Below are 22,848 nucleotides of genomic sequence, written 5' to 3' on the forward strand. Positions count from 1 at the left end.
TATGTGTATAAAAACAGACGATTGAACTTGGTGTACCCCCCAAAAAAAATTAATAAATAAATAAAAAAAAAGAAAACACACACACACACACACAAAAAGAAGTTGTCAGGCTCTGTTCAGCTCCCGTAGCTTATGAGCCTCTGAGTTTCTAGCAACTGTGAACATTGTATTGAGATCATGTGACCTAGGCAATCTTGACTACAAAAATGGCTTGGTTTCTATTTTCTGTCCTTGTTGAAGGGCTGAAGAAGACTTCCCCTTGAAATCTGAAGCTGTGAGGTGCTTAAAACCTCATGTTTCTCTAACAGATTTTCAGTTGTTCATTCCAACAGAAAGTAAAGTCCACATAAATTAATCTTAGGGTTCACATAGAAAAAAGCCAAAGACCTCACACACCAAGGGCCACCGATGTGCCTTAGGCCCTGCCCAAGCCCTCAGAGAAACCTGTAATCATTTGGGTTGTCATCTGCAAGAGAGGAGTAAGTCATCTCTGTTTTGCAAGAAAAGCAGGAAGTGTGTTGAAAGACATAACCACAGCAAAAACTGCCCCGTCAAACCAAGAGATATCCTCTAAACATGGGGAAATTGTGTACCACCAGGAACCCAGATAGAGCTACATCCTGTTGCCTGCCGGATTAAACATCATCTCTCCATGTCATGGCCAGGATGGTATGGGCATTTTATCCAAAATGAAGTTCTGTGGGTAATACATTATTAACAACAACAACGAAACAGAAACAGAAAACAGAAACCTTATAGTGATTTTTGTAATTATAGTGCCTGAAATTGTGAAGTCAAGTTTGGAACAGTTGAGGGACAGTAAGGAGTGTCCACAAATCATTAGTAGAGCGTCTACAATCTTTCATTTTTTTTGGAAGTATAGTTGATTTACAATGTTGTGCCAGTCTTTGCTGTACAGCAAAGTGACTCAGTTATACACATACAGACATTCTTTTTTTTTAATATTCTTTTCCATTATGGTTTATCACAGGATATTGAATATAGTTCCCTGTGCCATACACTAGGACCTTGTTTTTTATCCATCTTATATATAATAGTTTACATCTGCTAATTCCAAACTCCCAGTCCTTCCCTCTCCCCACACCCCTCCTCCTTGGCAACCACAAGTCTGTTCTCTATGTTTGTGAGTCTGTTTCTGTTTTGTTCATTTGTGCCATATTTTAGATTCCACATGTAAGTGATATCATATAGTATTTGTCTTTATCTTTCTGACTTAATTCACTTAGTATGATAATCTCTAGTTGTATTCATGTTGCTGCAGATGTCATTATTTCATTCTTTTTATCGCTGAGTAGTATTTCATTGTATATATGTACCACATCTTCTTTATCCATTCATTTGTCAATGGACATTTAGGTTGTTTCCATGTTTTGGCTATTGTGAATAGTGCTGCTGTGAACATAGGGGTGCGTGTATCTTTTTGAATTATAGTTTTGTCCTAGTATATGCCCAGGAGTGGGATTTCTGGATCATATGGTAATTCCATTTTTAGTTTTCTGAGGAGCCTCCATACTGTTTTCCATAGTGGCTGTACCAACTTACATTCCTACCAACAGTGTAGGAAGGTTCCCTTTTCTCCACACCCTCTTCAGCATTTGTTATTCGTAGACTTTTTAATGATGGCCATTCTGACTGGTGTGAGTGGCACCTCATTGTAGTTGAGAGTCTGCAATTTTGCCATAGGACGTGTGGCCCCCAGAGCAGCAGCAGCATTCCTGGGAAGCTTTTAGGTTTGCAGAATCATAGGCCCCAAGCCAGATCTGCTGAATCAGAAATGGCCTTTTACCAAAATCTCCAGGTGACACATTTAGGCATTTAAGTTTCAGAGGTGCTGGGGTACAAGACCTGTGAAGTCTGCATACCTACCCACATCAAAAACTGAGGATTTCACTATACACAAGGTCTAGTGCCTGACCCCACAATAACCCTTCAAAGAGGATGTTGCTGTTGCTATTGTTATTATTACTTCTCCTGTGTGCAGATGAGAAAACCCAGGTTAACTTCAGCAGAACTGCGATTTATTAAAAGCCTACCAGAAGCTTGGAGAGAAGGCTTAGAGAGGTTAGAAACTTGTCCTAGTTTGAAAGGTAGTAAAGGGCAGAACTGCAGCTTCAAACAAGATCTCCTTGAATCCCACTATTACTTTCAGTTGCCTCCCTAGTGTTGAATGTTTTCAAGTGATTCACTTGAACAGTTGCATCCAGTTGGTAGCATGTGGAGAACCATTTCCCAGAATGTCATCCTAAGGATGTCTCCTAAACATCCTCAGGCACTTTTCCCACTCCTCACCTGACCACTTGGATGGAAATAGATGGGCCGGGAGGAACAGTTCCTGGAGTTTTGTACCAGAGGGCGTGACCCTCCTAGGCAACCAAGTGTGAGTCGTCATGGGGCTGAGTATGACAGTCAGTCAGCCCTAGAAACAAAGCTTAGTAACGCCTGTGTTTAAAAGCAGAAGGCCAAGGCTTCCAGGAAGGATGGTCTATTTTATGATGCCTTAAGGTTTCAAAATGACTGTGGGGCCCCCGCACCTACCTCCTGTGAGCTAAACACTATCATCTACCCTCTGGAGACAGAGGGGGTCGGGGTGGAGGCAATTACAGCTGACAGGAACCTTGGTTTTCAAGAACCTGGGCTTCAAGACAACCCGATCAAGGTTCCCCAAGCCTCTCGTGGTATGGCTTCGGGAAATGAGGGGTTGCTGGAGAGCCCTGCATGCTTTTCTTGGATGCAGGGAAGGGAGAAGTGGGAGAGTCCAATAGTGAGCTTCTCAGCAGCCCATTCTTAGCCCCACTTTCTAGATGACCCCACATGGGAATCATCTTCTCTATGCACAAGAATTAGATTTACCCGCCAGCAACAGGAAAAGAATACTAATAGTGGCTTAAATCAGTGCTTCTCAAACCATCATGTGCACATGAATCTGTTAAAATGTAGATTCAGATTCAGAAGTTTCAGCATTTCTAACAATCTCCTGAGGGGAGCCCATGTTTCTGGTTCACGAGACACACTGAATCATGAAACCTTCAACACAAGGGAAGTTGATTCCTCACTTAGTACAGGAAACCTAGAGGCTAACCCTCCAGGCTATTTGGGGTCCATAGCAGATCCAACTCTGACCTCTCTGCTGCTCTATCTTCAGCATGTGATTTCCATCCTTAAGATCACCTTACAATCGAAGATAGATCCTGGAGACCCAGCCCATTCGTGCTCTGAGGCAGCAGCAAGAGGAAGTAGGAGGGGAAAAAATAATGTTCTTAGCAGCCAAATCAGCCCCTCTGAAAAATTTTCTTGCAGGCCCTTACCTTCTGCTTCATCCCTTGACCACCCCTAAGCTGAAAGAGGCTAAAAATTGGATTTTTTTTCCTAAGAAAAGAGGGGAGAATGGGTGGCTGATGGGCAGTTAGATGTCTGCCCCATCTCTCCAGCATGCTTGTCATTTTGAAACCTTAAGGCTGGTGACCCCTCTTTTCCAGCAGTTTCCCTGAGGGGGAAAAAGCCAGGCTCTACTGTGCGTGGTCTGGGCAGTCAGTGAGCCATGGTTAGAAGCCAGAGTGAGAACAAATGAGAAAATGCTGGCAGCAGGGCAAGAGGGAGGATGAGTTGAGCAGGGTGGTCTGGAATCTTCTGCTAGAAATGGACAGAAAAGTGGAAAGACCATGGACAGAGCTTATGTCCCAGTTTTGAAAAGGAGCTTTGGTCTTGCTTCTGAGATTTAAGATCTATCTCGTAACCCAAAGGGTGGGCCTCTTGCCCTGGGCCTGCCAGCCTTTTTTGGTCCCCCTGGAACAGAAGTCCTCTCTGCAGTGGTCTACTAGATTCTCCCCATCCTCCCTCCCTACTGAGAGATGGGGTGCTGCCTGTGCCTGCTCCAGCCAAAGCCTGGGGCCTCCCTTTTGGCTCATGCCATTGGCACCTGGCCTCACCCACTCCTGGGTCCCTTCTTTTGCTTTAAATAGAACTTTCCCAGTGCTATAACCTGCCAGAACCCTGAAGTGGTTGCTGCCAATTCCTTGAGGCTATCGGTGGTTTTCTTCTATGATCCATGTCCCCTTGAGCTGAAACTGCCTGGCCTGCAGCACACACCCCCTACATACACACCTAGGGAAAGCAGTTCTGGAGTGACTTTGGGCAGAGGTGACCACCTAGGGACCCAGGAGTGATACCCTATCATGCACTACTAGTGGCTTATGACATGGCTGGATGCAAAGGGAACTGACAAACCTAGGTGATAGCATTAACTAAGCCAGTCAGAGTCCCTCACTATGGAATTTGACGTGAAGTTACAGCACAGAAAGAGGCAGACCTATGACTGCCACGGAAGCAGACCAATGATCCTATTTCTGACATCCCCAGCTTCTGGTGCCATTGGGCCTGCATTTCTGGATATTCAACCTGATGGTTTTCCATCCTGCCAGCCATCTAGGAACCCCACAGATCTTTAGACAAGCACAGTTGACATCCGTTTCTATTCATCTAGTGACATCTTGTGACATTTGACTAATGCCATGCAAAGTTCTTGTTTTGATGCCTGCCCAACCATACTGTTTATCCCTTGCTGGCAGAAACTACCCTTCCCAGAGCTCCGTACCCAGGGCAACTGTGCTAAACTATTCTCTGTGCAAAGGTGGCCCCTGATTGGGTCAAGGATGGGCATCAACCCAACAGAGCCCAGCTATAGGCTTTGTGGTTGAGGAGGCTGGCTTGAAGACAACAATGATTTCCTAAATGTAACAGTAGCTCAGCTGCCATGAGAAAACCCCCAAAACATGCCTAAAACAAATACATGTTGACTTTTTTCTCATGTGGGAGTCTAAGCTACTATGGAAGCTCTATTCTGCAAAGGTGTCAGGGGCCCAGGCTCTTTCTGCCTTATTGCTCTGTCCACTGCAGTGTTGTCCTCATCAGCACTGCCAGAGATAGCTCACAGCATGTCCACATTCCAGCAAGTGGAAAGGAGAAGGGACCCCAGAAGACATGCCCCTTCCCTTTATTTTATTTTTTAATTTTTATTTGTTGTTGTTGTTGTTTGTTGTTGTTGTTGTTGTTGTTGCCCCTTCCCTTTAAAACACAACCTGGAATTTGCATATATAACTTTCACTCACATCCCGTTGGCCAAAGGAAGACTCAGGTACAAGGAAAGCTGGGAAACATCAGCCCTATTCCAGGCAGCCATGCCTAACTAAAAATCCAGGGCTGTATTATTTTGAGAGAGAATGAATAGTAGGGGACATCTCCCGTCTCTACTGGTCAGACCAGCATCCTCTGGAATCTGGGGCTGGAGAAACCAGGGATGATTGTCTTCTTGAGAGTGGGAGGAGATGGTGGGTAACACACAGAAAGAATCACAGCCATGAGGCCCAGGAGAGAGGTCGAGGGCATGGGCAGGCCCCAAACTCCCTGGGACACCAAACACCGCTCCCACCCCTGCCCTCACAGGTGGGTGTCCTCTCAGAAAATCCCTATCTTTTAAGGGGCCTGAAGTACTCAGACGTCTTTGCCACAAGTCCAGGATATTCAGCCCTGTTGTACGTGAGGTCTGAACAATGTTCTAATCGTGGTTCCAGTCTCTAGATGAGAAAACTAAACCCTAAATGCTTCATCGTCTGTCCTCAGGTCCCTTGGCCCTAATGATTCAAGAAAAGGTGCATCAGAATCTGCTGCTTTCAGCCTCTTGATTAGTGAGACAGAAACAAACCGTGGATATGCGATGCTATCTGGCTTCCTCTGTGTGGCAGGTGCAGATAGAGATCTTGAGGGTCCTGTTTGCTGAGACCACAAGCTCAGGGTGAGTCAGCCGTATAACATAATGATAGAAGAGATGTGAGGCTGGGATGTTTAATGGGCACAGAGCACCAGACACACAGTGCTTCATACACCTGGAACCTTGCTGAGGTTCCAGGTGTATGAAGCCTCCCTTGGAGATCACAGTTCAGTCAGCCACAGTGCACAGTGGTTCCAGGACGTGTAGGAAAGGAGAGCTGGGCCAGGACAGAACTAGCACGGAGGGGATAGGATTAGCCTTAAGTCTTGCGGGAGGAAGTGCTTCCCAGAAGGCAGAAATGGTTCTCAAAGGGGATGGCCAGGGTGATAGCTTGCCTGGCAATATAACTTTTGAAAATAAGAGTCCAAAATCACTTAGCAGGCCCTACCTGCTCTATAATATGCATGAGCCAGTTGTGGGCAAGCTCAGAGGTGCAGACATCCTGCTGATCCCAAGAGTGGGCATGTGCCAGACACACCGGCCACAAACCAACTGCGCAGCAGTGCTCAGGGTCTCCCTTCTGGCCCAGATGGTCCTCAGGTTTGGATTGGGCAGCATCAGGAGGACAGAGTGGGTGATTGTGGTCCTTAGCAGCAAGCACCAGAGGCCCCAGCAGAAGCACAGGCTTCAGCAAGGAGGGTAAAGGTGTCCTGTAAAGCAACTACTGACCGTTGCTGGTGGATAAGTTATTCAGAAACTTAAACCAGCTTGAGGCAAGAAAAGGTCACTGTGGGCTATATAACCAAACCACACAGAGTGCACATTTGGGTACAGCTGGACCCAGGGACAACTGGATTTAGAGATTCAACTATTGTCAGGACTTCTTTCTCCACCTACATTTTAATCGGCTCAGGCTGCTGTAACAAAATACCATAGGCTGGTATTTCGGTGGTTTAAATAGCAGGCATTTATTTCTCGTAGCTCTGGAGGCTGGGAAGTCCAAGATCAAGGCACTGGCACGTTTAGTTCCTACTTCCTGGCTGTGGACAGCCACCATCTCACTGTATCCTCGCGTGGTCTCTTCCTTGTGTGAGTGCATGTGGGGAGAGAGAGTATGAAGTCTGGTGTCTCTTCTTCTGATAATTGCACTAATCCCATCACGGGGGGGGGGGCCCACCCTCATGACCTCATCCAAACCTAATTACCTCCCAATCCTCACCGCCTAATATCACCAGCTTGGTGATTAGGACTTCAGCATAAATTTGATGGGTGGGACACATTCAGTCCATAATAACCTATGTCTCTGATTCTCTCTGCATATTGGATTCCTTCTCACAATTCAGCTGCCTCCTCAAGGCCAAAGACATGCCTGCAGGCAGCTTTAAGAGAGTGTCTTCGCAGGACTTCCCTGGCAGTCCAATGGTTAAGACTCTGCCTTCCAGTGCAGGGGGTGCAGGTTCATTCCCTGGTCCGGGAGCTGAGATCCCACATGCCTCGCAGCCAAAAAACCAAAACATAAAACCGAAGGAATGTTGAACAAAATTCAATAAAGACTTAAAAAAGAATGGTCCATGTCAAAAAAAAACAATTAAAAACAACAAAAAAAAGAGTGTCTTCGCCAACTCTGGATTGAAAAAAAGTCTCCAGGAAGTCTGTTGATTGGCTTTGCAAGCCCCTTGTCCGTTCCTAGCCAATCACTTTGGCCAAAAGGATGAAGCTGTTGTGATTGGCCCAGGAAGATCACATGTTCATTCCCACAGCCACATGATGGCTGGAGTGGGAAAGAAGCAGCTTGCCCCCAAAGTGGGGAGTGCTGTTGTAGGTGTTCCAAACAACAAGCGCCCATTGCAAAGGAAGCTGCAAGTGGAAAGAAATGAAATGGGGACTGTGCTGAGATACAGCTAATGAGCCTGTTGGTGTGTCCATGTGAGACTCCTGGAGGTGCCTAGAAATAATTCAGGGGACTTACTTTGCAGGCAGCTGAAAACCATGGAATAACATCTTGTGAGCCAAAGAAATGCTGATTATTACTATTATCTTAGAGGCCTGGGTGCCCTGGAACTATGACATCTGCACTTTACTTTAAAATACTTCAGCACTGACAGCGGGTCCTAAATGTGGTTCATTCCTTTGTAATCTATACCCTAGAGGAGGCCAGTTGCCCTAATCTGGGCAACTCCAAGAGTGATAATTCGGGTTTAATCAGAAGGCCACACTCCAGAGGAGCTCCCACAAGCGCTTCAGCTATCTTGGCCTCTGATCAATACTAGAGGTTTTGTCAATTAGCATAATGAATGGAGAGAAGGGCTTTCACTGCGGAAGCATGGAGAAACTCCACAGGCATATATGAACAAGGTGTTAGAATCTGGTGAATCTTTCCTCCTTCCCTGTTAGGAACGTTGCCCACTGTTGGTCCAGCTGCCGATTCCAGGGGAGGTGGGCCAACCTAAGTTTAACAAGATGGATCACCATCCCACTGCTAGAGTATTGTCACATTTTCCCTAAGTGAAACTTTCACGTATGATCTTGTTAGAGTGCCCTAAAGGACAGAGAGTTTGGACTTTATCCAGCTCATGGGAGGTGGTGTGACTTGTGCCCGTTTCCTAATCAATGTCTGTTTGAAGGGAGAATTCAGTCGGAGACTTCCTTTTATCGTAACCTAGAGTGAGGCCATGAGGAGGATCCAGCCCTTGACTCCTATAACTAATGGCGGCTGTTGCGATTAACCAAACAGAACCTCATGGTTTTATGTGACCAAACTGGGAAGTAGGAGCTGCCCTTCCAAGTCTAGGGACTCGTCAGTTTTCCTCAGAAAGATCTGTCATCCTTCAGGTCTCAAGGTCCCAGTTGGGCTGAAATCCAACCCCCGAAGAGGTGGAGGAAGGGCTTTGGGTAAAAGGCAGGGCTCATTCATAGTGAGACTGGGGAGTGAGCGGGCTTCTGTGAGGGAGACAGGAGAAGACCCAAGAAACGAAGCAAAGATCTGGTACCCATAACTGGAGCCAGAGAACACAAGGGGCCTCCAAGGATGTGAGCCTCAGGATCTGGGCTGTAGCCTCCTTAGAGGTCTGGCAGAAGGCAGCTGAAGTTGATGTTGGCTGTAGAGAGAAGGAGGGTGCAGAGACTGGGAACCAGGCCAAGCCTGACAGCTGTCCATCCATCCCAGCGACACCCCGGAACTACCACAAGGAAATGCAATGAGATTAGAACTCGTGATGCCTCACTATGTATCAACAACTTTGAATCATCACCCCTTCTTTTCACTGATCAGCACTTTCAGGGTAATTGCAAAGATTATGGAGAAAACATCTTTGTGGCTGCTGGCATGAAAATTTCTTGGAGGAGAAAGGGTCTTTGAAAAGTCCACTTTTCAAGGGTAGAAAGGGGCCTTCCAGACTGGACTTGGAGCTGCTCCCCAGTTTTCTGCAGAAGGGGGGGGATTTTTCTGGAACATGAAGGAGGAAGGAGAAGTGGGGCTGGGTGCTGTGGGCAGGAGGCCAGAGGAGAAGAGAGATGCCACCATATCCCAGAGGAAGAGTTCAAGGGACTTGTTGAATTCATACGTGTGAGGTTAACTTTCCCTGGACCACTCCACTTCCCCTAATTGAAATCTTTAGTCAGTTCTCCACTGCTCATTAATGCACCTCCTACTCCCCAGTATTAGAACTGACCTAAGCCAATTGAGTCATGTATAACCATGCAGGTCCTTTTGGTTAATAACAACAGCCACTGTGAGTTAAGGGAGTTGAAAGTCACCTACTCCCCTGTAACCTCACTCCCCTATAACCATAAAAGCAAGTTTCAGAATGAATTTGGCCCTGAATACAGACATTTGTTAGCAAGGAGGCAATACTTTCAAGTGCAGTCATTTGGGACCACAAACAGATGGTGAGGATGAAAACAGAGGCCTCAGGCAAAGATGAACAGATCTTAGTGGGAATTACTATAAGTGGATTTTCTGTCTGTTTATTTATACACACCTATTGCTTCATTCAAAAACTCACTAGAGGCAGGGACTACTTGTTTGGCTTTAAAAATCCCTGTGACCTTACTCCCTAACCAGCAGGGGAGAAATATGATAAAACATTAATGACATAAAAATATGCCTTATGCACTGAGAAACATGAACAGTTTTTATTCTGCAAAGGTATAGACATTGCAGGTGAAAATCTAGGATGTTGTACCTCTCAAACCAAGTATTTTCCCCCAAGATGTCTACCAGGAAGATCTATAAGGAAATTCCCTTAGGAAGGCAGAAAGGGAATTGTGAGAGGGGCCTGTCGAGTGCAGGTGCAGGGAGGAAGTCCAGTCCAGCAGGCAGGACTGGGTGTCTGGAATCTGGTACAAAAACAGACCTAAACCAGGTGAGCATCCAGCACTGGGGTCCAGCCAGCCAGGCACCAAGGGGCGTAGAACTCAGAACGCAACAGAGAGGACCCCAAGAACAGTAGTCCTCACAAATCCAGGAAGATGGGCAGCTGGTAGGAGGGCACCGGGACAACAGTGGATTATAAGACTGTAGCCACTGGAGTGAAATTTTGGAAGAGGAGGGAACTGCAGCCCTGAGCAGGAACTGAGAATGACAGGAGTAATGAGTGGGTTCTGCACCGGCCATCCAGACGCCCTCTAGGAGGGGTGCGCGGAGGGAGGTGGGAAAGCAAAAGCGGCAGGAGACCCGAGCAAGCTCTGTGACAGCTCCTCGACCACCAGGTCAGCAAGCGGGGCTGGAAGCAGACTCGGTGCCTGGCGGTAGCCCTCCTTACGTCTCCGGTTCCCAGACATTGAAGGACTTTAATGAAACTTAAATGGCTCAACAAAAGGTGCTCTAATAGATGACGGTGAAACTCCTACATATAATCTGCAGATAGAACCACAAGATGGATGTCATCCTGGTAACAAAGTGGGAAGTATAGTAACATGCTTCCCCTCTGCATCAGTTGAAAAGGAAAATCAACTTGATGGGGATGGGCGTGAGCTTGTGACCAGCAGTGACAGTGCAGTGGGCAAACCTGAAGTGTTTGAGCAGGACAGTCTCAACAGTAATGGAAGCTGCACTCCAAGCTGTGAGGTGGCTGCAAGTGAGAACTCGGAGAACACTGCTTGTGAAGGCCCCAGAGATGAGCAGGCCTTCCTGAGAAAGGACAAAAAATACCTGGGAAAAGAAGTTCAAGGAGCAAAAGAGGCGCTGTTAAGAAGATCCCACAAGATAGCAGAGTCCTATTTCTAGAAGGAGAACTATGAGAAAGCAATGAAATTCATTCAGCTCAAACGACTGTATCATGAGCAATTGCTTGCAAATCTTTCTGCCATTCAAGAACAGTGGGAAACAAAATGGAAAACTGTAAAATCACATACAGTTACATCTTTGAGGAATTCAGAAAAAGGATTTAATGGTGAGGATTTTGAACGGCTTGCTAACTTTTGTACAACACATCAAGATCCTCTTCTATCCAAACATAAGATAGCAGCTGTATAGAAGTCCCTGGCAAGCAGATGCTTTACGCAGTTAATGGTGTCTGAAGATCCAAAGGAAAGAGGAGCTACAGTCAAAGAGCCGGAGAGTGAAACTTGTCTTGGCGTGGAATCAGGAAAAGAAAGCCAACGTAAAAGGGAGACCTGAGAGAGCAGTCCCTGCTGTAATGAGATGGGCAGGCAGGCAGATCCCCCAAGCCTTCCAGTAACTGCAGGGAAGGGCCACACAGAGGAGCCGCTCTGCAGCGCTGAAGCCACACTGGAGCTCCACGCCCAGCCCTTGGAGTCGGCTGGGAGCAGGTCTGGGCCCCACTCTTCAGGGAATGCTTGTGAGGATGACAGCTGCTTGCAGCTGACTCAGTCAGAGGCCTGCCAAGATGTGACCGAAATAGAGGGCATTGCTGAGGACCCTAAGGTTTCCAGCAAGTCAAGTGATAGAGCCATTGATTTTACCAGGCTCTGACCATATACCTCCTGCATTGATTTCGGAGGGTAAATACTCACAGATGCGAAGAAAGGGACTCCTGTTGCTACTTCAGGATGCTTCTGAGGTGTTGTCCACAGACCAACCTGAGAACAGTGAATTAAATGAGCCGCAGCAACCTGACCTTACAGACAGTGATGGAAAATCACCACAGGGGCAGACTGACTCAGAGGGCTCTGAGAGTGTACTTTTGTGAAAATAATCAAGTATCTGACTTAAGTACAGAGCTTCCAGAGGTGTATATGGCCCCAGAGGAACAGGGAGATAAAGATGAACAAGTCAGTAAAGAAACAGAACAGCTTTTTAGAAGGATGCTTAAAAGAAACTGAAGATTCCCTTTCTTGTGAAAATAACCAACAGGAAGACTCAGATCTCCTTCAAGATCTTTCCCCTGAAAAAGCGCCCTGAAGTCTGCAGGAGCACCTGTCTTCTGATGAAAGCTGTCTTCCTCTCAATGATCTTGCAAAAAGAATAGCAATTGCAGAGGTTGTTCCTGCCGAAGGATTGGTCTCTATATTAAAGAATAGGAATGATACTGTAGGAGATCATCCTGCCCAGATGCTACAGAAACCACCTAAGTGAAGAGTGAGATTCCAAGAAATAGACTACAGCTTAGATCAAGATGAAGTTGCAGGTGGTTCTCGCATTTTACTGGTCTTGCTGTGCATAGCGACGGTTTTCCTTAGTGTGGGAGGAACTGCATTATACTGCGCTTTTGGTGACATGGAGTCACCTGTTTTGCAGAGTCAGACTTTGCAGATGACATGGACTTCTATTACGATAAGATACTACAGGGAATGGCAGAACTTAAACACTGGATCTACCTCTCCTAGCATCCTTCAAGAGGGACAGGCATGCTGGCAGTGAGAATCAAAGAGGGAAACTTTCTAAATAGCTTTTATTTCAAGAGTTCTGTGACATGTGCCCAACCCCCTTCCCCAGTGAGGAACCGTGAACACCAGAAACAGCAACTTTAAATGGCAATCCAGAGGAACTCTGAGAATAATCTGCATAATGAGGCAGATCTGAGCACTGTGGATGGAAGGTATGGTCTTTGGAGAGCATGTCTACCTCCTCCTCGCTGCTTCCTAGTGTAATGAGCTACACTGAGCAGAACTAAACAGGACAGTGTTGGAGCCAAGATATTTTTGGTGCCTTGTCAAGCTAATGGCTAAGGACACTTTTGGTTTACAATTGTTGGTCCAAAGACATTGCTTCCAGCCATCAGGCAATAAGTTTGTGTGTAATGAAGATTTAACTGTGGAACAGATGAATTGTAGAAATTTTGGCCCTGAATTGAGAAACTGTGACAGATCTGTGACAATTAACTTGGTTAACTAGCCAGAAATTAATCGTGGGCCTGGAGGTAAAATTAAAGAGCTCCCTCTGAGTCTCAGGCAACCAGTGTCATCATGGATTCTATGCTTTCTGGTATAATGAATGCTGGATTCATCTCAATTCAGTGAACGCTTATTGAGTACCTATTATGTTCTGAGACTCTAAGAACCCTTCTGCAGAGGTAAATAAGATATTAGTTCCTGCTCTAGATGTTTTAATTCTGGTCTTATGTAAAATAATACTTTGGCAAATTAAATTAAATCATCATGTATAATTCAGTATTAACAGATCATACGTTCAGATTTGACTTAATTGATTTAGACCTAATATGGGGTCATTAGGCAAAAATTCAATCATATCTTAAATAGGCAAATGTCTGATTTTTATTTGAATCTGTCACTTTCCTCTTCTAAGGTACAGTGGTCTAACAATTAGGAAGCCTTGCTTTGGCCTTTTATATCATTGGCAGCATTCTAAAGGAAACAAAACAAATGAACTATAGTTTTTTAGCAATGGTCATTATTTCATGTTTTTCTGTTAGGATCATTTGAAAGAAAAAGAATTTTCTTTCTAGTTGTTACTGGCTGGTACAGTACCTCCCTTCATGTTTCTTTGTGTTTCTGCTTATTTATTTAGAACCTATGATTTTTAAAGGACTTTCTATAGAGTTGAAATTGTATCATTTAGCATGCATTTGGTTATCCCAATACTAGATATTTAATTACTGTATACTTAGTGTTTTGATTTTCTATAATTTCAGCTCAATGTGGTTTTAGGCTTGTTTATTTTTAACTTGATGTCTTATTTTTACTTATAATACTATTTGACTTGTCTCTATCATGTCACCATAAACTATAATATTTTCAAGGATTATAGATCAAAGATATTTATTTAGAAGTGTACAAGATAGTGAAATCTGGATTCCTCATACTTAAGACTGATTTTATGAGAAGATTTTTTAAAAGATTTATTTATTATTTTATTTATTTATTTATTTATTGGCTGTGTTGGGTCTTTGTTGCTGTGCGCGGGCTTTCTCTAGTTGCGGTGAGCGGGGGCTGCTCTTGGTTGTGGTGCACAGGCTTCTAAGTGCGGTGGCTTCTCTTGTTGCAGAGCAGGGCTCTAGGCGTGTGGGCTTCAGTAGTTGTGGTGCATGGACTCAGTAGTTGTGGCTTGTGGATTCTTTTTTATTTATTTATTTATTTATTTATTTATTTTGGGGGTACACCAGGTTCAATCATCTGTTTTTATACACATATCCCCGTATTCTGGCTTGTGGATTCTAGAGTGCAGGCTCAGTATTTGTGGTGCCCAGGCTTAGTTGCTCCGCGGCATGTGGGATTTTCCTGGACCAGGGCTCAAACCCGTGTCCCCTGCATTGGCAGGCGGATTCTTAACCGCTGCGCCACCAGGGAAGTCCCTAAAAGATTATTTTAATGTTCTGTTATAAACTTTAAGAATTTGTGTTCAAATTGTATGTGAATATGTAAAATGTTGATGGTACTATCTTATGTGTTTCTGTAAAAGACATTCACAGGGTCTACTGTGAGGGGCATCCCCATCAGAGAGAAACCTCTTTTGTTTTACCCTCATGATTTCTAGTTACAGATATTTGGTGATGCTGATTTCTGCCAGATTTATATCAAAATTTCCCTCCCATTCACCTTTTTTAGGTCACTCCTGAAGTCCTAAAAAATCTATGTGTCATATTTGCCTATTGGCCACCAGGGCCATTACTTCTGAAACTGAAGATTTCCTGGGAATCTTCACACTGAGGTGAAAGAACTGAGAGAATACTTTGGTACTCTGTGGAGTCCAGTTGATTCTCAGAAAAACCACGTGTGTGCTCACTACTCGCCAGGGAGGGTGAGGTGCGCTCAGGAGCATGTTGATGTCTTGATTTAAAATAGGCGTGGAAAAAAAAAAGAGAGAGAGAGCCTGATCTCCTAGAACAAAATAAATAAAATATAAAATAAAATAGCCATGAAATCTCAACTAGAAAAATTAGGGCAACCTTTTAAAGTGTAATTGTCATTTATTGCATGAATTGGAATAATTCTATCTGGTGATGAGAGAATTGTTGTTATCTCTCACTTAAAAAAGCCATCCAGTTTTACGATAATGTAATTTTTTCTGTCATCTGAAAGTACTGACAACTATTTGTAACTAATCTTTCTTAAGAACTGTATTTGAGAGTAACAGATTAAGCTTGTGATTTAAAATCTACACCAAAAGAAAAAAAGACTGGGTTCTGGAGGGACTGAGCCACTGTCAAGTAGAGACTGAGTACAGAGAGTGAGAGAAACTCCCAGAGTAAATGAACAAGGAAAGAGTTAGAGTCAACTTTGAGAGGTTGTTTCTGATAGTTGCAAAACATTCAACGTATCCAAATTCCTTTTTATGTATTTATTTATTGGCTATTTAAGGAATCAGTGGAGAGATTCTTTGGAGGCGTGATCTGTGGTCATCTTACCAGAGGCAATAGCAACGGACTTTCACATTTATGTAGCCCTTTGGACTTTGTGAAAGGCAAACTAACTCATTTGAATGTCAGAACTAAAGTCTAGGGCACAGTTCAAACTCCATCTTGGCCCAGCACCTCCTCCTGGAATTCCTGAGACTATGACCCACCTGCTTTCCTTAGAAAGAACATTTATGGCTGAGCAAAACCTGCCTTCAGTGAGCACCATATGTCATGGGGCACTGCCAGGCACTTTCCTAATTGTCTCCACATTGTGCCTTCATATGGGGGCAGCAAAGAGGACTGGAGGCCTCTGAGCTACCACGTTCCTGTGTTGGCCCTCCTTGTACTTATCACGGAGCTTCCTGTGATGGCCTCAGAGTCCAGTCCCCAGCAACCCTTTTTACAGCTGTTCTTAGCAGCTGCTATCTTGACTTTTATCCGGTGCATCTTCTGGTTAATGGTTTTTCTTGCAGTGGGTATGCAAAGAAAATCCCCTGATGGCTGTGGGAGACGGGTAGGGCAGATATTTCTAATGCTACTAATTACGACTACGGTGGTAGCCAGTCTTCACGATGGCCCCCAGTGGTTTGTAGCTCCTCGCGTTCACATCCCTGAATAGGGTTGACTTGGATAACAAGTGCAGAAATGACAGTGCTTGACCTCAGAGGTTAGGTCATAAAAGATACAGTGGCTTCTGTCTTGTTCTCTTAGATTACTCATTCTGGGACCAGCCAGCTACCATGTCCAGAGGACACTCAAGCAGCCCCATGGAGAGACTCATGTGGCAAGGAACTGAGGCCTCCTGCCAGCAGCCATGTGAACAGAGCTCTCTTGGAAGCAGGTCCTCCAGCCCCAGTGAAGCCTTCAGATGACGGCAGCCCCAGAGGACATCTTGACCTCATCCCATGAAAAGCCATGAGCCAAAACCACCCAGGTGAGTTGTTCTCAAATATCCAACCCACAGACACTGTGTGAGATAATAAATACTTATTATTTAAGCCACTATGTTTTGAAGGAATTGTAAAAAGAGTAAGATAAGTAATATACCCGTTATACAAGTGAGAACCTGCGCCCCAGACACATACAGTGAGTAGCCCAGAATTGCACAGCTAGAGCTGTGGCAGAACTGGGAGGAGAGTCCTCATCTTGTGACTGCTGATCCACTCCGCACGGGTTCTCTTACAGCCCCGTGATTCAGCAGTTCTCTAATTTGGGTTCAGAAGAGACAGAGATGAGGTTGCAGGCACAGTGCAGCAACTGTCTGGGCAACCAGGGCCACGCTTAGGGCCTAGACTCACATGGCTCCTCCACCAGGAATCCAGGGTAGGGAGGAGGACTGAGACCCTTTGCTCTGACTCGTGTGTGGCTCTCATGAGGAGGAGACACAAGCCGGAAACAGGGACTTCTTCCCACCTGGGCAGACCCACACCCGTGCAGGTTTACACATGAGTTCAGGCCTCAGCGCCTACCACAAAGCAAACTACAGCTGAGCCACGGTGCTGCAGTTCTGCGGGACTGTGGTGGGGATGATTTGTGGTGTCAGGGCTTGCACTTAAGATCCTTGCCTGCCACACAGGGTCTGGCCTTGCCTCCCAGCTTCCCCGCTGCTGATTCATGCGTTCACTTTAGAGAAGTTGCTCCACTGAGCGGTGCTTTCAGTTCCCATGTGACTCACTGGCCATGTGATCACCGGTCCCCGCTCTGCAAGCAGCGCCTGTGGGCTCTCTGTAGTGACAGACAGTAGTAGACACAGGGTCAGCAAGTGATAATTCTAGCTGGCTCTATTGTCTCATCCTTCCAGCTAGGTTGGACTTATTCCAGCAAGAGTTACAGTGGCCCCCTGGGTGGGACTGAGATTGGGCAAATCTAGGGGGTAGTTGAAGACAAAAGGGTGAGAAGGGCTGTGTAGTCTCCAGGGTCTCGAGCCAGGCTGTCAGCACCAGGGAGGAAGCAGCCAGATAGAGCCCTAAAGCAGGGCTGGCTTCCCGGCAGAGAGGAGAAAAATGCTTACAGGGTAGGCAGAGGATGCAAGAGAGAGTGACCCCTGGGCTGTGCAGGAGACCTGTGGAAGCAAACAAGGGAGAGACCTGATGTGGTGACATTTCTTGATAACGGACCTTAAAGGCCCCACAGAGAGTCTTATGCCCATGTCCTCCTGTGATATTCAAGGACCTCCATAATAGGAGAGATTTAAAAAAAAAAAAGAATAGAATGTAGGACACCTACATTCTAATCTAAACTCAAGATCCCATCACTTGGCTCACCTTGGAAAAGTTGTTGTCCTGTCTGGCCCTCAGTTTCTTCATGAGTAGAGTCTAGTGAATGGTTTTCTAACTGGGTTCCTTGGATCCCAAGGGTTCTGCAGACCTCCCTTAGAGTTTGCCGCTGGGAGGGAGCCTCTAAACCTGTACTGTCCAATAGAAATATGAAGTAAGCCATACATGCAGTTTTAAAATTTTTAGTATACATATTTTAAAAATCTAAAAATAAACAGGTAAAATTAATTTCAAGAATATCTTTTATTTAATCTATCTAGAATATTATCATTTCAACTTGTAATCAATTTATTACATTTATTAATAAGACATTTTACATTCTCTCTCTTGTACTAAATCTTCAACATCTGGTGTGTAATTTGTACTTAAGCACATCTCGTTTGGGACCAGTCACATTTCCAGGGCTCAGGAGCTAGAGCTGTGCACCTGACCTGTGAAGAGGGAGGATGAATCCAGCCTTGAGAGAAGACTTCCCCCTGGTGGACAAAACAGGAAAGTACATGGAAGACTGAAAGATTAGAATCTGCAAAATATCTTTGGATTGTGAACGATCACATCCATTTCCTTGATTCAATAATCATGTATAACATCAGCATTATATGTATAGTGAAGGCATCCGGAGAGAGCACGTACAAATCAGAGAAGCAGGTCAAGGCCAAACTTCTGAGGAATTTGGGAGTGAGAACTGACTCGCTTCTGGGAAGAGAGTATGCACTATTCTTTCAAGGAATTTTACTGTGAAGGTGAGGGACATATAAGGGATAGGGTACAAACTCGAGGGTATTTTAAATGTAAATATCTGGACAACAATACAGGCTGCAGAACAACTGTCATGATCGGATCAAAGGAACCAGAGGCATTCAGACCTTGGAGCCGGCTTCACTGGTTCCTAACTGTGTGACTTCGGGCAAATTACTTACCTCCTTGTCCCTCTGTTCTCACATCAATACAATAGTACCTGCTTCTTGTGTTTGCAGTGTGATGAATGGTGTTTGTTATGAGGATTGATTCTTGTTTTCAAAATAACATATTCAAATGCTAATAATAGACATAAGAAAATAGCTATATTGTATTAGCTATAATGATTAGGGGGATTCCTTTAGAGGGGCAACATTTTCTGTGAGTGCTCACACAGCGGTCTGCCTTTTCCCCAGTGAGTTGAAGTTCAAATGCTATTACAGAACAAGTCTGAAAATTCTCTACTCAAAAGTGACAATATTATTTCAACAGGGGGCAGTGGCCAACAACATATTTCTCTAGCATCTTCAAACTGAAACTGACAAGAAGGCCAGCTTCCTGACCTAGTGGGGACATTCTGGATCATGGAGGTCCAGCCCCTTGTTTTACTTCCTTCCCAGGGAAATATAGAACTTATTGGGATTCACAATTCTATTTTTTAACTTAGATGCTGATGAATTCAGTGATCTCCTACTTTTTTTTTTTTTTCCAGAATAACAGCTACCATCTGTTGAGCCACTGCTAAGGGGTAATCAATGCCAACGTCCTATCTAATCCATTCAATTCTGCAAGGTAAGGTTGGTTTACATAAATGACATTATACCATAAATATCATTCAAAATACTTTTTTATTCAGTATGATGTTTTTGAGCTACAACTGTGCAGCTGTAGTAAATGTATTTCTGACTGCTGCTTTGTCTTACTGTGTATGCATACACCAACATTTTATGTGTCCATTTCTTAGTGACAGACACCTAGGTTGTCCCCAGTCTTTGCCATCAAAAACAATGTTGCAGCGAGCATCTGCCCACCTGTCTCCTTATGGCCTGTGCAGTTTCTCTGGGTGAGGAACCCAAGAGTGGAACTGCTAGATCAGAGGTATTTGCAGCCTCACCTTCTCCCAGGTTGTCCCTCAAATGCTACACCAGTTCACACTCCCACCGGCCTTGCCTCCACTTTCCTCGTTCTCATCAGCCCTTGATATTACGACTTTCTAATTTTTGCCAAATACGTGGGCAGAAAATGATGTCTGGCAGTTTTAATTTGCATATGCCTGATTGCTATTGAAATCTCCTCGTATTCCTAGAGACATTCCAAACTTAAATTCAAAGGGCTGTGCAAAGGGCAGTTTCCATCCAAGAACACGTAAAAATTTCTGACAGATGTGTAGCTTTTTACCAGGTGACTTTGTGTATTTTAGTGTATCTATTGCTCCCACCAGCCCTGGGAAGTACTCACAGCAGATGAGACCCAGAGGGCTTAATGACTGACCCATGAGTCATCCAGCCAATTATTACTAGAACTAGGATAAGAATCAAGGTGTCCTGACCCCTCACCACGGCTCTTCCTCCTCAACTGTGTTGTACCCGGAGCCCATCAGTAAGAGGTGGCCTTTCCCCCAAAGCACAGGGTTCAGATGTTTGTGAGAGAGCTGGGGATTTTGTCTTCTGTTTTGTTTATTTAATCAGCTTCATTGAGGTATCATTTTCATACAGTAACATGCACCCATGTTAATTGGGTGTTTCCACAAGTATACACCAGTGTAACCACCACCAATCAAGATACTAAACATTCCTGATACCCCCAAAAGTTCCCTGGTAACCCACCTTTCCAGATAATCACCCACCTTCCCAGATAATCACCCACCCTGGCAACTACTTACTTGCTTTCTGTTGGTATAAATTAGATGTCTTTCCCAGATTTTCCAAAGTTTAGTTCAGAATAGGTGCTCTTTTGTGTTACTCAGCATAACATTTGTGAGGTTCATCTGTAGTGTTGCATGGATTCGTATTTTGTTCCTTTTTATTGCTGAGCATTTCACTGTATGACTGTATCACAATTTATTGGTCCTTTCACTAGTTGGTGGACAATTGCTTGTTTCCAGTTTGGGGATACAATGAATAAAGCTGCTAAGAACCTTTAAATCCAAGTCTTTATGTGGTGAACAGGGCCAGGACCAGGTGGAGGCGATGTAAGATGCAAAATTTAAGGAGGCACTCACTCTCAGGTTCAGGATCTCAGGTTCAGGAAGTGCTAACTCTCCACTTCCGTGGACCCGAGAGTGAGTGCCTCCTTAAAAACCACACCCTTGGCTCCTTGCTTGCCTTACCTCAGTCCTGAATCTGGTGAACATGTTATCTGGTTGTAGAGGAGAGTTTTAATTGTAAACTAAGAGCTCAAGAGCAGAGCCAGAGTCTGAGTTTCTCAAAGTGTGATCTGAAGACCCCTCCTGAAGCCTAATCACCTGCTGAGCTCATTAGAAATGCAGACCTCCACCCTACCCCCTTACCTACTGTATCAGAATTTGCATGTTTAATACAACATTAGTGATACTTATCTACACTCACTTTGTAAAACCACTGCTGTGGGTAATGGATAATTGTTGAAGCTTTTTCAGCTAAAAATAGCAGGATCATAGCTTTTTTGTTTGTTTAACTTTGAAATAATTATAGATTATCGAGAAGTTGTAAAAATAGTATAGAGGAATCCCACCTAATTCACTCATTTTCCTCCAGTGGTTACATCTTCTATAACTATGGTACAGTATCAAAACCAGGAATTAGACATCGATATAACGTATGTGTACAGTTCTGTTCCATTTTATCACATATGTAGATTTCTGTAACCACTACCTCGATCAAGATACGGAACGATTCTATCATCATAAAGATGTCCCTCCTGCTACCCTTTTATAATCATACCTGCCCCCACCATTGCTAACCCTGGGCAACCATTGATCTGCTTTCTACCTCTATGATTTTGTCATTTCGAGAATGTCATGTAAATGGAATTGCTCAGTATGTGACTTTTTGAGATTGCATTTTTTTACTAAAACCCCTGAGATTAATGCAAATCATTGCATATACCAAAAGCTTGCTCCTTTTTATTACTGAGTAGTATCCCCTGGTATGGAATTTAGCCATTTACCCATTATGGGACATTTCGGTTGTTTCCAGTTTGGGGCTATTAAGAATTAATCTTATATAAACAATCATGTTTTGGTTTTTGTGAGAACAGAAGTCTTCATTTCTCTGGGATAAATGCCCGACAGTGTGACTGCTGGATCATATGGTGTGTTCAGTTCTTTAAAACTGTCATACTCTTTTCCAGAGTGGCTGTGCCATTTCATGTTTCCATAGCAATGTATGAGCAATCACTTCTCTACATCCTTGCCAGATTTTGGCACAGCCCCTATTTTTTATTTTAGCTTTTCTAATAGGTGTGTGTTAATATCTCATCAAAGTCTTAATTTGTATTTCCCTCATGGCTAATAATGTTGAATATGTTTTCACGTGCCTATTTACAATCTGTATATTCTCTGCAATGAAATATCTCTCCAAGTTCTTTACCCATTTTTAACTGAATTGTTTGGTTTTTTACTGCTGACTTTTGAAGATTCTGTATATATTCTATACACGGGCGCTTTGTCTGATACGCGGTTTGCAAATGCTTTCTCTCAATCTGTAGCTTATCTTAACAGGGTCATTTGCAGAGCAAAGTCTTTTCATTTTGATGAAGTCTAATTTATCTCTCTTTTATTTATGCTTTTGGTATTATGTCTAAGAACTTGTACCAAGCTTTGGGTCCCCAAGATGTTCTCCTATGTTTTCTTCTAAAAGTTTTTTGTAATTTTATATGTACATTTATGTCCATGATGCATTTTGAGTTAATGTTTGCATAGCATCCAAAATTTAAGTTGAGCTGCTTGTTTTTTTTTTTTTCTTCATTCTTTCTTTTTTTTTCTTTTTTGGCCTATGAATATCTAATTGCTCCAGCACCATTTGTTGAAAAGTCTATCCTTCCTCCAGTGAATTGCTTTTGCACCTTTGTCAAAAATCAGATGACCTTTCTGGTGTGGGGCTATTTCTGGGCTTTCCATTCTCTTCCATTAATCTTCATGTCCACCCCTCTGCCAGTACTACAGTCTCAATTACTATAGCTGCATGATAAGTCCTGAAATAGAGTGATTACTCTCATTTCTTTCTTCTTTTTCAAAATGTTTTAGTTATTCTAGTTCCATTGCTTTTTATATAAATTTTAGAATATGCCTGTCTCTGCCCACAAAAAATCTTGGAGGATTTTGCTAGAAATTTCTTTATAACCATATATCATTTGAGGGAGAATTGACATT

At 44.0% G+C, this 22,848-nt stretch overlaps 2 pseudogenes; both read left to right on the plus strand.

The window, feature by feature from the left end:
* Positions 1-5,726: 5,726 nt before the first annotated feature.
* LOC130834435 (consortin-like) lies at positions 5,727-10,966 on the plus strand (annotated as a pseudogene).
* A 26-nt stretch (positions 10,967-10,992) lies between these two features.
* On the plus strand, positions 10,993-12,514 carry LOC130834436 (consortin-like; annotated as a pseudogene).
* Positions 12,515-22,848: the final 10,334 nt, after the last annotated feature.

The sequence above is a fragment of the Hippopotamus amphibius genome, chromosome 13 (genome assembly GCF_030028045.1).
Source record: "Hippopotamus amphibius kiboko isolate mHipAmp2 chromosome 13, mHipAmp2.hap2, whole genome shotgun sequence".
In the NCBI taxonomy this organism is placed as follows: Eukaryota; Metazoa; Chordata; class Mammalia; order Artiodactyla; family Hippopotamidae; genus Hippopotamus; species Hippopotamus amphibius.